We start from the raw sequence: 5,455 nt of genomic DNA, 5'->3' as shown, positions 1-5,455 counted from the left end.
CAGGGATCAAACCCACGTCTCCTGCATTGCAAGAAGATTCTTAACCATCTAAGCCACCAGGGAAACCCCTTCCCATGTGTAATCTCATCTAAACCATCATATTCACTGACAGAAAATATGTTTTTATTTTTTATAAAAGATATATCTTATTCCTTGCCTAGCTTATAGCACCTTGGCTATTTTTACCTTTTCTTACTAAGTTCATTTTTATTTGATTAGCCTATTGTGTCAGATGCCAGGGATCAACTTGACTCAGATCATCTCATTTTATTTAGACGCAGGTACAAGTTTTGTACAGATGAAAGCTTACTTAATTGGGGGCCCTTCTTTAAAGAAAAGGATACAAAATTATGACTGTAAAAGTAGGTTAAAAGTTAGAATGATAATAGAAATTACAATAAGTTAAAAACATTCTAATGCTGATGAATACTATAAATAATAAAAACTCAGAAAAATTACATGATATTTTTAATAATTAACTGAATAACATACTATTATTGTACTTTTCTTCTACTTGTTTTGGCTTAATGCTCTTCAGTATCTTCTTTATGCAACAGCTATTTTGTAATAGCATCTTCTGTAAAGAAAATATAAAAGTAATTCAGTCTTTCTTGCAGTAGTTGATCAAAATTTGTTTCACATTTTGAGACTAGGGAATGTCTAGTCTAGAGACTAATGGCTAGGGACTAGAGACTAGGGAATCTTCACAACCTCATACACAGACATACTTGCTGGTTTTGATACTGCTACAAGTTTGTGCCTTAAAATCTAAAGAATCTTGATCAATTCTGTTTCACACAATTCCCATCGCAACAGAAAGACTTGTATGATGTGTTGATAATTGTATGTGCTACCTCATCATATATGTTCCAACTGGAAAGCCATGGTTTTGCCTAGACTTGGAGACAAACTGCATCTTCCACTTGCGGATTTGTACACCTGATGACTGGAAGAATTTCCCATACGCTAGCTTAGGACATTTCAAACATGTTTCTCCACCACTTACTTACACAATCTTGGTCAGAGGTGTGATAGGACCCATTCGTGTTGTATAAACCTTGGCTTTGCAGCTTTACGCCATGGCACCAGGTGGGTCAACATAGTGGGAGTTACAAGCTTTCCTGGAAGCTGTTCCTTCACCAGGACACCTGGCTATAACTTAACTTGTCACAAAAATGACTGCAAACTACGTAAAGATACCCTCTGAGACTTTAACTGTATCACTAACTTGACTTCCGCTTACCAGGATCCTATACTATCTGTAGCTACTCTAACACACCACACAGGGACAAACCTTCACAGGGTAAGTCAAAGGAGCAAGAGAGTCCTGTTAACTGAGAGTAGCTTAAATATCTCTCATTTCACAAATTTTGCAAAAACATGTGGCACATGAATACATTGCTTAATCCTTTCCCAAAGCCTTGGAAAGAGCTACGCGAAGAGAAGACCTGAAACTTCAGCGTCCCCTACTTTAGTCCATCTACTCCTGAGTCCACTTTATCTCACGTATGGAATGCTCACCCTGTGAGCCACACATGGAAAAGCACATCACCGCTCAGAAGTAAATCATGATTTAAAGGAAGTTAGTCTGCTTCTCTCGGAGAAGGCAATGGCAACCCACTGCAGTACTCTTGCCTGGAAAATCCCATGGACGGAAGGGCCTAGTGGGCTGCAGTCCATGGGGTCGCTAGGAGTCGGACACGACTGAGGGACTTCACTTTCACTTTCATACATTGGAGAAGGAAATGGCAACCCACTCCAGTGTTCTTGCCTGGAGAATCCCAGGGACGGGGGAGCCTGGTGGGCTGCCGTCTATGGGGTCGCACAGAGTCAGACACGACTGAAGCGACTTAGCAGCAGCAGCAGCAGCAGTCTGCTTCTCTGGAGGAAAAAAATTTCCTTTCTATATCATAGTAAATAAACTTTACAACTAACTGAAGCCATATTCCTCTGAGACTTCAGGGATTTTCAACAGAATTTTCTGGGGACAGTAAAGGGAAATTACCTACTTGAGAGAAGAAAGAACAAATATTAATGGAAACGAAGCCCATGTGCAATCAGGGAGAATCTTCTGAGTGCCAGCTCAGTCATCCTGCCTGCAGCGCTGGCCCAGGGCTGTTATTACAGGTGTGTGACAGGCAAGGCGCCAGGTGGGGCCTGGAAGAAAAGAGGCCCCAACAGGGAAAATGGGAAATATGAAAGATGAACTGTGATATCTCTGGAGTTAATACCTGGGGCAGGTTTACCTGGCGCCCGAAAAGAAATCCAGAGGCAGACTCTGAGGCCATCCCAGCAGGTTGACACCACCAGAAGGAAAACAGGCAACGTTTAGAAAAGTGTTTTAGCTCCCTACAATAAAATTTTCCCCTCCGGATTAGATCAAGACTTATTTGTACCCGAAGGCAGGAGTGATGAGATGACTTCTTAGGGCATTCATCATCAATCTATGACATCATATGAAAGAAGGATGAAAATTTATTCTCAGAGAAAGATGAATGACAGACATATAGATTTGAAAACTATCCTTTTAATGTTCTCTATAAATCGTATAGGCTATTATTAACCTTTCAGTATAACTTTCCCACTTGAGAAAACAGAAAAGAAGCAGTGAGATGGTTTTAAATGTGCCTTAAAAATACCATAGAAAAATCACCAAAACTTTATCTTCTAATGTATTTTCTTTAGGTTCTTCTCAATTAATTTTTCCATTTCTATTTGAATAGGAATCTAACAGATTTTTTCCAAGTATGCTTAATAATATATAACATTTGAATTCATAAGAGACAATTAAGCTAGGAAAACCAACACTTCTTTCACAGCAGTCTCTCTAAATTAAAATTACGTCTTTAACGATCCTTAGAACACTAAATTAGAAAAATCATGGAACTTCAACTGTACCTAATACTTTCATTTCCTAGGAGATTTGACCTCCTGGCAAGTTCAAGCTTTTTTCCTTTTTATTTCTCCTTTGTAACTGTTAACACTCTTGACAATTTTCTCACGTTCATTGTCCTGATGATGTCACATCTTCCATGGCAACGCTTTGTCAGTCTGTTGTAAATAAGCTACAAAATTCTTGTCTGCCTTTAAAAAAATTTAATATGCTTCCTTAAAATGTCAGATATGATATCTATTTATTCTCCCACAAAATTGAATGAAATATTGGGGGCAGGATACCTTAAAATATGAGCAGAAGACAAAATTGAGGCCAAACTGGGAAGGTCAGATAACATGCTAGAGATTTCAGTAATCAGCGCTAAGATTATGTAATGACAATGCTCTCTTCTCCGGCCCTTCATACTTGATGTTTATGAACACCAGCTTAGTTAAATGTCAGCCACAGATGCAAACAGCAACAGTGGCTTTTGGAAATGAGCTTTTAAATAATGCCATTATCTTAATAAAGGGGATCTGAAATTGCAGCTACATATATATTTATATGTATAGGTATGTATAGGTATATGTATAGGTAAATATATATTTACCTATCAACAAGACTGGAGAGTAATGTAAAAATGTAAAGAATTGGAATGCTTCAGGGGCGAGAGTGTAATTTTTTTTTTTTTTTGAAGAGAGGAAATTTAATATAATGAATACTGGAGTGGGTTGCCATGCCCTTCTTCTGGAGACCTTCCTGACCCAAGGATCGAACCCATGTTTCTTAACCTTTCCTGCCTTGGCAAGTGAGTTCTTTACCACTAGTGGCACCTGGGCAGCCCCAGTGAATAATTAACTGGGTACAAAGTAGTCAGTCGGGTAACTGGAAGGATAGGGAGAAAACTCTATGGTATGAAGACAGCGAATCGTGAAAGGAGTTACCATCCCTGGTGCGAGAGAGTAATTTTTTTTCAAAAAAGTTTTAAATTTCATTGTTCACTCAGCATCTCCATAACGATGACTAGAATAATGGACACATCAGTTGGTTAGTAAAAAAGAGTCTATAGTCTGGCTCTGCTGGCTGGAACTTCTCAGTGCTGGAGGCCAAAAAGACAGTAAGTGCTATCAAAAGAAAGACTAAATCTGAGAATTTATTTCCATACTTCAGTGTGAAGGAAGCAGTAACAGAAATCATTGTATTAGCATAACATCTCTCAAGATGAAGAGCTAGACATAAGCAGCTGAGTCCTCTCCTTCTGCCTGCTCCAGAGGTTTCTCTTCACTTGTTAGCTCTGAACACTCTCCCCTCCTAGTGACAGTTTTCTGTGGCAGAGGCTGTGCTGTGTGCTGCGCTTAGTCACTCAGTCGTGTCCAACTCTTTGTGACCCTTTTGGACTGTAGCCTGCCAGGCTCCTCTGTCCATGGGATTCTCCAGGCAAGAATACTGGAGTGGGTTGCCATTTTTTCCTCCAGGGGATTGTCCGGACCCAAGGAGCGAAACTGTGACTCCGGTGTCTCATGATAGAGGCCACATGGGCCTTAATTCCAAATTTTAGAGAGTCATCTGCAAACTCAAGGATTTTGTGAGACTTGGTAGATTTACAAGAGAAGATGGACACCTGGTATATATGATTAACTTCCAGGGATAACTCTGTATAGCTTCAGTGTAAATGATGTGCATAAACTTATGTAAATTTCTGAATGGCTTCCCTGGTGGTAAAGAATCCACCTGCCAAGTAGGAGACACAGGTTCGATCCCTGGGGCAGAAAGATTCCCTGGTGAAGGAAATGGCAACCCTCTCCAGTATTCTTGCCTGGGAAATCCCGTGGACAGAGGAGTCTGGCGGGCTACACTCCATAAGGTCGCAAAAGAGTTGGACATGACTTAAGGACTAAATACACAAAACACTTAAGGGTAATTATCAGATGCTCCCCCAAAATACTAAACAGTAAGGAATTTGCTAGAATTAAAAAAATATGAATGTAAGCAAGTTTACAGGGAAAAAAGCTAGTAAATCTTAAATTCACTTTTTATTCAAATTAAGTCCTAATATTTGTCAATTTATAAAATGCATTTGTTATGGTTATAATGCATTTACACACTGTTTACAATATTATCTTTCCCCTAAATTTTTTTCATGTGTTGAATTGCATGAATCAACCTAATCTGTATACTTTTCCACTTTAGTGATTATATAATCTATTGTATTGTAAGAGCATCATGTGTTTATCTTGTTTCTTATTGTTTTCAGTTTTCCACTATAGTTGAAAGTGCTAATATAAACACTTTTGTTTAAATATTGCCCCAACCTTTGAAGTTATTTCCTTGTAGCTTATTCTCCAGTATAGAATTATCAAGTCAAAAAAATATGCTTATTCTCCAGTATAGAATTATCAGGTCAAAAAAATATGAGCAATGATAGGTATTGTAAGTTGTGTTTTCTCTGTGTGCTGGACACTGTTTTAGGTATTTCGGATATTACCAGATTTACCCTAAAGATGACCCTATGAGATAGTTATTATTTTTATTATATTTTACCTACAGGCAGACTGGACTGAAAAAACTTGAGTGACTTAC

At 38.6% G+C, this 5,455-nt stretch overlaps 1 long non-coding RNA gene across 1 annotated transcript; it reads right to left on the bottom strand.

The window, feature by feature from the left end:
* Window positions 1-468: 468 nt before the first annotated feature.
* Window positions 469-3,363, bottom strand: LOC139186805 (uncharacterized). Its single transcript, XR_011570412.1, has 4 exons — window positions 2,899-3,363; window positions 2,247-2,444; window positions 2,010-2,157; window positions 469-577 (listed from the first exon to the last, which is right to left on the bottom strand). It is a non-coding gene; the product is annotated as an uncharacterized lncRNA (long non-coding RNA).
* Between the last annotated feature and the right edge of the window lie 2,092 nt (window positions 3,364-5,455).

This window comes from Bos indicus, chromosome 14 (assembly GCF_029378745.1).
Source record: "Bos indicus isolate NIAB-ARS_2022 breed Sahiwal x Tharparkar chromosome 14, NIAB-ARS_B.indTharparkar_mat_pri_1.0, whole genome shotgun sequence".
Lineage (NCBI taxonomy): Eukaryota > Metazoa > Chordata > Mammalia > Artiodactyla > Bovidae > Bos > Bos indicus.
This window is presented reverse-complemented; position numbering and strand designations above follow the sequence as displayed.